The sequence below is a fragment of the Ruditapes philippinarum genome, unplaced genomic scaffold, assembly GCF_026571515.1.
Source record: "Ruditapes philippinarum isolate M1 unplaced genomic scaffold, ASM2657151v2 ctg663_1_1_1_1, whole genome shotgun sequence".
Classification (NCBI taxonomy): Eukaryota; Metazoa; Mollusca; class Bivalvia; order Venerida; family Veneridae; genus Ruditapes; species Ruditapes philippinarum.
The window spans coordinates 228,676-238,596 of NW_026864384.1; the positions used below are offsets into that span (position 1 = coordinate 228,676).

At 34.8% G+C, this 9,921-nt stretch overlaps 1 pseudogene; it reads right to left on the reverse strand.

The window, feature by feature from the left end:
* Positions 1–4,581, reverse strand: LOC132725413 (uncharacterized; annotated as a pseudogene).
* Between the last annotated feature and the right edge of the window lie 5,340 nt (positions 4,582–9,921).

A 9,921-nucleotide genomic window follows, 5' to 3' on the forward strand; every position in this document is an offset into this window, starting at 1 on the left:
CAGTTTAAGTTTGAATTTGGTTGTGGTTCAATGATTTTGGACAAACTTATCTTTCTTGAATGTTGGAAAAATTTTGAACTTTCAGTTTCAGCACTTATACTTTTGTGGAAATGTATGTAGCCATTTTTTTGGCTACAAATATGAAATATGCTATTTTCAAAAGGTTTAGACTGAATAATTTCAGTGCCTTGAACATTGTATGAAAATGGTTTGTGTTAACATTGAAAAGTTTTAAGGGCTTTGAACTTAAAATGAAGAAAATAATTTGTGCAAACAAATTTGGAACTAAATATTATAACATTTGAAATTTTGGCTGCATGCGGGGGCATCCGTGGCATGATGACACATTTCTAGTTTATTATTTTAATTAATAGTTACAGGATAAAAAACTTAATATTTTGTCTGGTAATATGTAGGATCCCAGTATTGTACAAACTCATTTAAAAATCTCAAATTTATAACTGGTCGAAATTTATCATTAGGTTTAGGAACAATAAATATTGTTGAAATAAATTAATCAATCTCTGATTCTAATTAAATAATTGATCCTTTTTTCAACAAATCTTGAATTTCATTATGAACAATTGCTTTTTGATCTGAACAAAAAGGAATTTCATTTGGAATGCTTCTTTGAAAAGGATTTTCATTAAAATCTATCTTATACCCCGAAACTGCATTTAAGATCCAAGGATCAGAAGTAAATTTTTTCCATACACTTAAAAAATACCTTGTACGTTCAACTTGACTTACCCTTTCATTTATTCCTGATCGTTTGGGTCACTGGCTGTAGCAGAAGCCAAGGCATCTCTTCTCATGCCTCTTCCTCGTCCGCCTAGACCAATCTAAAAGATTGTCCACGTAACGGATACGGTCTAGTCCTAAAACCAGAACGCTGATTGTATGTAGATGACTGGTAGCCGAAATTACTAAAATTGGAGTTAACAAATCCACGACCAGAGCGTCTACGCTGAACACCTCTATAATTGCTGAAAGTATAATCCTTACCAATGTACGATAAAGCATCACAACTTTTGACTTCTTTTGAAACATTGTCACCAAAAAGTTTTGTTGTTATAGGCATTGAAATACTACACAGTGAAGAATACTTCTTCTTCAAATACGGTTTATAAGATATCTCCTCCTCAAACTGAGGTTGTATTGCACCTGACCCAGAACAGTAAACAGGTCAGAGAATATACATTTTGCCTCATTTTTCACATACTCTAGCAACTGAACAACTGGACCTAGGCCCGAGGCCACAAGATTTTGTATGTCCACCATAAACTTATCTTGAAAATGGGCTTCTTTGTCTAATGTTTTCCATATTTCCTGGTTAACAATGGGAGGAATGGCCCTGTCACAATTCTTAGGTACTTGGTACTTATTCAAAATAGAGTCTAAGTCACACTGGGCTGTAAATGCCATGTTAATTAAATTGGCCAAGGACTCATTCACTGGCTCACCTTTTCTCTGGTGTCTTTGGTTTGGGAAGATCCCATGTATCACTATCTGACTCAAATCTATTATCAGTACAACCATCATCAAAAGCCAAAGAAAACTCTTTTGACAGATTACCTATTCCTGTATCTTCAATATCAACATCTTTGGCAGCAACCTCCACCCTAAGGTTAGGTTTTAATGCTGAAGGAACAGCAGAATAGTTATAATCATTCACAGATTCATCATCCATATAATCATAATTATTCTCCGGGAGAAACTGAGGATTCTGTTGAATGACGGGCTGTATACCAAGAAGAGTCCTAAGACCTTCAATATTCTTATTTGATAAATTATTCAAATCAAATTTATCCGAAGATAAATTTCTGTCCGATAATTCCGAATAATAATTATTCAAATTTTTACCTGACTGCTTTTACGATGAGGGTGTTTATTTTCTTTCTTCACCATGACAGATTTTAACCGTTTCTTGTCCGAAGACTTTTTGTCTTTCTAATCGTTAATTTCTTGGCCCGAAAACCCAGAAAAACCTCCCTCCTCATCAGAAGCATGAAGGTCTGTCCTATCGAGGAGAGCCTCTTGGGCCATATTAATGCAATTGAACACACAATAATTTTTAAAATACCATAAACTTTTAAGAACATGCAACAACCACAACGCCAAAACAAAAAGTGAAAACATGTGTTTCATGCTTCCGGTTATAACTTCCGCATGTCCGTGTTATAGCTGGAAATTTAAACCTTTGAATATGCGACTTAAACCGTAGATTCAAAATGAAATGCTATTTTGTACATGTGAAGCCGAAGGCTTGATGAAAAATAATGAAAAAAAATGGATTAAGTAAACGGTAAATACTGATCTAGTTAGGTTTAATATGTAAATCCATTATCACTGACATCTTAATTCAAGAAAGAATGTTGACAAAAACATCAATGTATATTGTTTTTCTTTATTGAATAATCTACTCTGTTACTAACGCACACATGTAACAACACTTGTTTGGAAAAATCCCGGTATCCTTTACAGTCAGGGTAGTATATCAATTTATTTCATGCTTTCCAGTGTTTTATTGTAATATATCAGATGATTATATTCTGATAAACCACTAGTGAAATTAATAAAATATAATTTTCACTGTAGCCGGACTATATCTGAATGCGGTTGAAAAGAGAATCATAACTAAATGGAATAACAGGCAGAAATAAATGCTGTCATGCGTAATTTTTGCTTCTTAAAGAAAAGAAAGTCGATGTCACCATACATCATGTTAAAAATGTAACAAAATTAGAGAAATTTAACAGAACTATATTTCAAAATGTATGATGTGACGTCATGATGTGATGACGTCACAAAGGAGAATGCGCGACGTTACGCAGCAAAATCAGTAAAAAATACTTAAAATCACTTAAAAAGCATGAAATAAAAAGAAAATTTATTTGTTTTACATATAAGATTGAAATATATTTCATTCGTGAACACCAGCTATTATATTTTCACTCGTGGCTACGCCACTCGTGAAAATATTGCATCTGGCGTTCACTCAGTGAAATTATATTTTAATCTTACATGCAAAACAAACAAATATCCTCTATTTTCAAGTTACAGTTAAAGTGAATATATTGGTCATCATATATATAATATAGTTAATCAACATTAAGTTTTAGTGCAAAAATTACTACAAATATCGGAACCAAAGCAGTTTGTTTCCCTCTATGTTTGATACCATCCAGGACTCCATGCGGACCGGATCACAGGTCACGATTATGCCCTTTACAATCATGTGGTACTAGAAGAAAAAAAGGATGAAGGAATTCCAAAGTATAATCAAAGAAGTATATCCCATTATTAGTGGATAAAGCAAACTGTTTGTTTTCAGAGCAAGAATAATAAAAATGTTATTTCCATTTCTTTCAACTGTATTTTGTTTTTGAGGAGGGATTTTGAAATATAAGTAAGATGTTAGACTGTTATCTTCTGGAGGCCAGCTGCTTTAAAACACCCTTGCCATATATTTGCTTAAAATAAATGCAATAATTTTAATGAATGGTTTTGTTGTAACTATTCTTTGTGTTAGTATTATTATTTTTTAATGTATCTTTTAAGTGAAAACATATCCAGAAATCATAAATTGAAAGCTACTGTGCTGTTATTTTTTGCCTGTTTTTGTGCTGTACCTTTTGGTGCTCAAAACTAGGGGTGTGACATGTCATGTTTAAACGGGTACGATCGGTTTTCAGCTAAAAACCGGTTAGAAAATTCAGTAACTGGTGACCGAGGTTAGTATTTGACTAAGGGATGGAAAAGTTTTAAATTGATTCTAAATATTTCCTTAGTTTTTTATGACAAGATATGACAATTGTTTGTATTTTAGTTGTACTTAACAATGTATTTTTTCCGATCTGATAGAATACGGTACAACCCTAGCAGAAAATAGTTACTCCATATTCGGATATGTATTGTAATCATTTTGAGTACAACAAAATATGAACAAAATGGCATATCTTGTCATAAAGAAACAAAGTTAATGTTGAAAATGTAAGGATTTTATTAGTACGGTCGGTTAAACATTTTACACGGTTATGTACAATGTTGCCGTTTAAACGGTAAGTATTTTTTCCAACTGTGACATCCCTACTCAAAACTTTTGCCTGATTTTAGGTGATATTTATTGTATGTTTTGTTTTTAGATAAAATATAAACTATCAAAACTACTTTGCTTCCATATTATGAGTTCAGTTTAAAAAATTCTTAATTTTGGATTTGAGAAATTATTTGAATTAATAGTAACATTTTCTTACATACATTTTGTAAATGGGCAACATACATAATTTTGCTGGTGATCAAGTACTTTCTGCTTAACAAGAGGTGGCTTATTTATATGAAATATTAAAGGAATACCTGGTCATTTATTCATAAACATAGTTTTGTTTGCATTAACATGTAAATATTATAAACTCGTTTTTGTGCATATTCCTGCCAAGCAGTTCTAGGTATTTTTAATGTAATAAGTGTATGGAAATTGAAGGTATAAAGAATGCACTATCTCAAAATTGTTGCATGATTGGTAGGACTAGAAAGCAATAAAGAGGCAAATTAGCACATGTCAAAACATAATAATATGTTATACAGGACAAACAAATGGAAGAATCTGTATAAACTATTGTGAGTATTTATTACATAACATTGTGATCATAAAACTGCTAGAGATGGATGCATTAGTTGGAAATCTTGCCTGTATTTCTTGTTTTAACAAAACATACAATTAACCTGTCTCATAGAATGTCTTTTCCCTTGAAGATAATACTCCTTTTCTCATTGCCCAAAAAGGGCAACAAAACAGTATTATATTAAATAAATAAAATGGCAAACAATAAAACAGGTAACAATCTTATGGTGACCATATATTTGATGTTTCATAATGTTTAGGAATCCTGTTCTGTTGAAAATGTATCAAGTACAAAATCAAACTGGCTAGATAATATGGAGGCTATTCGTTGCCAAAAATCCAGCCTTCAAAACTTGACAATTCATACTTCGGTTCTACTAAACACATTAGCAAAAATCTAATTGTTGACCCAAGAGTTACATACTGCACTGGTAATTTGAGCGTTTTGATTATCTCGATTTGACAAAATGGAAGCTCGTAACATGCAACTTAGATAAATTACAAACTGTATTTAGAAATGTATAATAAACTGTATTTAGAATTTTTACTAGAGCAGAAAATAGAGGCAACTTCTACTGTACAGTAAAAATGAGTACAAAAATATTTCAAAATAAATTAAACTGTTATAATATGTCACAATCATACACCAACTGCATTATAGTTGACTTTAAATATCCTCTCATCTGATTTTGTTAAAACGTATTCTAGCACAGGATATTCAAGTAATACAAAAGTGGTTAAGTTATATAATGTAACGTTACAAATTGTTGAATTCATTCACAGAAGAAATCGTACTCACTTGTTTCACATTCATCAGTCAGTACTAGGATGTGATACATGGATTTCACTTTTGGCAACATAAATGAAGAAAACTGAACAGTAAGTCTGTGCCTTCTTTCTTTGAAGGACTATTTTGGGTTGTAAAAAAAAATAGGAGTCAACCGGTGGTCGGTCGGTCACTCGGCAGGTCGGTCCAGTGGTCCATTGCATTTTCCTTGTCCGTAACATAACTTGAAGACTAATGTTTGGAATTCAACACAATTTCATACAATGGTCAAGCACACTGAGAGGAAGTGCAGTGCACAAGAACCATAACTCCATCTTGACTAATTACAGAGTTATTGCCCTTTTTACTTTTCCTTGTCCGGAGCCCAACATAAAAACTGCTGGTTGGAATTAAAAACAACTTCATACAATGGACAAGCACAGTAAGTGGAACTGCAGTGCACAAGAACAATAACTCTATCTAAAGTAATTGAGTTATTGCCCTTTGTTACTTTTCTGATGCATTTTCCTTGTCATGGGCATAACTTGAAAACAACTAGTTGGAATTCAATAAAACGTCATACAATGGTCAAGCACATTTAGAGAAGGAGCAGTGTACAAGAACCATAACTCCATCTTGACTAATCACAGAGTTATTGCCCTTCATTACTTTTTCTTGTCCAGTGTATAACTTGAAAATTAATGGTTAGAATTCAATGCAACTTCATACAATGGTCGAGCGCAATGAGATGAAGTGCACTGCACAAGAACCATAACTCTATTTGAACTAATTACATAGTTATTGCCCTTTGTTTCATTTTTTTGTCCAGTGCACAATTTGAAAACTATACTACTCACATTTCGCTAAGCACCATATGTTTGAGTGTGAATACTTTTTTGGGACAATTTTATTAACGCTGTGCGAAATGTTTTCAATGTTGAAATACTGTTTTATCAATTCAGCTGAAGGATGAATTTAACCTTATAATTGAGTTTTATGCTGATTTTGTGCTAGAGAAGAGGATGACCCACCTCTTTGAAGATTTAAGGACATGCAGTGTGTTTTCCAAAATTGTTAAATTGGTTTTTCATTAGTTTTAGACTTATTACCATGTGTGTGACCCGTGACTATCAATGACAGCTTGGCAGCGCTTTCTAATACTCTCTCTTAGGTTTCTGATCATTCTAACAGGTATGGCTGCCAATTCTTGGACCAACATGGCTCCAAGCTCCTGGATGGTTCTGGGTTGCAGCTGATGAGCTGAAATTCTAACCTGCAGCGTATTCCACATGTGTCTATTGGATATAAGTCAGGTGAGTGAGCTGGCAAGTCCATGTGCTCAAGACTCCCTCTCTATGTAGCCCTGGACCACCCTGGCCCTAAGGGGGTGAGCATTATCATCAATTAGAATGAACTGATCGCTGACTGCTCCAGCAAACAACCTAACCTGGTTGTCTAAGATGTCGTATATGTGCTGCTAACCTGTCAATGTGCCTCTATTTAGCACAACCAGGTTGGTTCGTCCATCCCAGCTGATGCCTCTCAACACAATAACTGACACACCTCCATAGCGGTCATGCTCTGCAATATTTTCAGCCTGAAACCGTTCACCTCTTCTTCTGCTGCCTATCTGTTAAGACTAGGCAGAACCTGTACTCATAAGTGAACAGAACGTGTCTCCAGTGTTGCATGGTCTATTATGTGTGCTCTATGATCCTTTCCAAATGGGCCTGGCGAAGTCGACGCATCAAGGGAATACATATGCAAGGTCTTCTCGACCGCAAATTACCTTCATGTAGCCCATTATGTACCATCTGCATGGAAACACGTACTCCTGCAGCATTAACAAGGTCATTATGAAGTGAAGTTGCTGTCAAAAACCTTGCACCACGTGCCTGAACTGCCAAAAGCAAATCCTGAGCTGGTGTTGTTACCTTTTGCTGCCCTCCGACATGCCTCCTGGTGGGTGTACCATGTAGCCGGTATCTCTCCCAGGCTCTGGTGATGACAGTGTGGTATATTTCCAGCACGGCACTAACCTGTTGGGAGGTAGCCCCCTGCTGCACCATCCCTACAGCCCTCCATAACTCTGCTTCTCTCAAATGTTGCCTAATGTTAGCTTTCACCATATCAAAGTGACAGATGTAAGAAATGTAAGCCACTGAATGACAATAAGCCGGTAATGTCGCCGTATAACACAAAGACATGTGATTGTACACCCCATCAAAAACATGAAAATATTGGGGTGCATGCTTTCCATGCTACCTAGACGAGTTGTAACGGATTAGTCAACACGGATTCATGTCAGGGGACTATCTCAAAACATTGCTGAATCAGAATTTTCAAAAATTGGAAAGAAATCTGTTTTATACTTGTGATAATATAAAAATTAACTTATGGTGCTTAGCAAAAGTTGAGTAGTATAGTAGTTGGAATTCAATACAACTTCATACAATGGTCAAGGGCAATGAGAGGAAGTGCAGTGTACAATAACCATAACGCAATCTTCAGTATTTGCAGAGTTATTGCACTTTGTTCCGTTTCCTTGTCTGGTGCATAACTTAAAAACTAATGTTTGGAATTAAATGCAACGTCATACAATGGTCAAGCGCAATGAAGGGAAGTGCAGTGCTCAAAAACCGTAACTCTATCTGGACTTATTACAGAGAAATTCAATTTAACTTCATCAAAAGTCAATCAACCACAGTGAAAGGAAATACAACATACAAGAACGACAAACTATCTTTAATTGCCCACAACCATAACTCTATTTCAATTCTTTTACAAGGTATTCTGTAACTAGTAACTTCCTCATTTCTGAAGCAGTCTTGTGGGGTATTAATCACATTTAGTGATAGCTCTAGTTCAAGTAGGAATATTGGAACCACCCAAATTGAAAAAGCCAACTAAAAATACCACAAACAAAAATATAATGTTGTGTTGACTGATCTTTAAGGATCCGAAATATAACATATCAGATTGAATGTACGGATTTTTAACACTCCACAATGCTGATCTGGCGGTAAAATATAGAAAATAATAAGAGCTGCAGACTCGGTTTGATTGAGTCTCATTTTAACAATGGCCTAACATATGCGTAAATTCTTGTATCGATAAGAGTAGTTCATAAAAATAATCCAGGCCTTTTATGAAAATACTATATTTTACAAATAAGTCAAATACAAAATTTCTAGATTAGGCCTATCTGTTGAAAAACACAGGTATACATTTTTAGCTCACCTGTCCCAAAGTGATAAGGTGAGCTTTTGTGATCACAATTCGTCTGGCGTCCGTCCGTTAACTTTTACTTTTAACGACATCTCTTCATAAACCATTAAGTAAGTTTCATCCAACCTTCACAGGATTATTCATTTGGTGGTCACTTTAAAAAATTGATCAATGAATTTAATTCCATGCAGAACTATGGTTGCCATGGTAACTGAAACAAAAAACTTAAAAATCTTCTTTTAAAAAAACCAAAGAGCTTAGATATGGCATGAAACATCTTTAAGTGAGTGTCAAATAAAAGCCCTGGGGTCAAAACTGGTCCCGATGGGGGAGAAGGGGTCATTGGTTTTCCTTATATGTATATAGTAAAACCTATAAAAAAATCCGAAAAGCTAGAGCTTAGATATGAAGCATGAAACATCTTGTAGTGAGTGTCTACAAAGTTTTTTTTCAAATAAAAGCCCTGGGGTCAAAATTGGCCCCGCCCCAGGGGGTCGTTGATTTTCCTTATATGTATATATAAAAACTAGAAATGTGCCCATAGGACACGGGTGCCCCCACACTCCACTGATTTGTCAATAAGTAAAGGGCAATGAATAAATCCACAAGAAAACCCCAAGGTGCATAAGTACACATGCTGACCAACATTCTTGTAAACTTTCAGGCCTACAGGTCAAATACTTTTTGAGTTACGTGCAACTCAAGTTGAATATTGTCAAGGGCAATAACTCTAAAAATACTAAAAATATCCACACGAAAATACCCAGGTGCACAACTACACATGCTGAGCAACATTCCTGTAAGGTTTCATGACTCTAGTTCAAATACTAGCAACTATCTTCTAGTGGGTGTCTACCAAGTTTGTTCCAATAAAGAATTGGGTTTAAAATTAGCCTTGTATCCGGCGGTCATCGATTTTCCTTTTATGTATATAGTAAAAACAAAAAATATCTTCTATTAAAAAAATCCAAATAGCTAGAGCTTATATACTTAGCATGAACAAGTTTCTAATAGGTGTCTACCAAGTTTGTTTAAATTATAGCCTCGGGGTCAAAATTGGCCTCGTCGTGTTTATTGATTTTCCTTATATTTATATTGTAAAAACTTAAAAAAATCATCTCTGTTTTGACAAAGGCTAGAGGTTAGATATTTGGCATGAAACATTGTGTAGTAGACCTCTACCAAGTTTGTTCAAATGATGGCCTTTGGGTTAAAATTGGCTCCACCCCTGGGGTTATTGATTTTTAACCAGGTTTTCCGAAGGAAAAAACTGGTTATTAGATTGAGGTATGTCGGCGGGCGG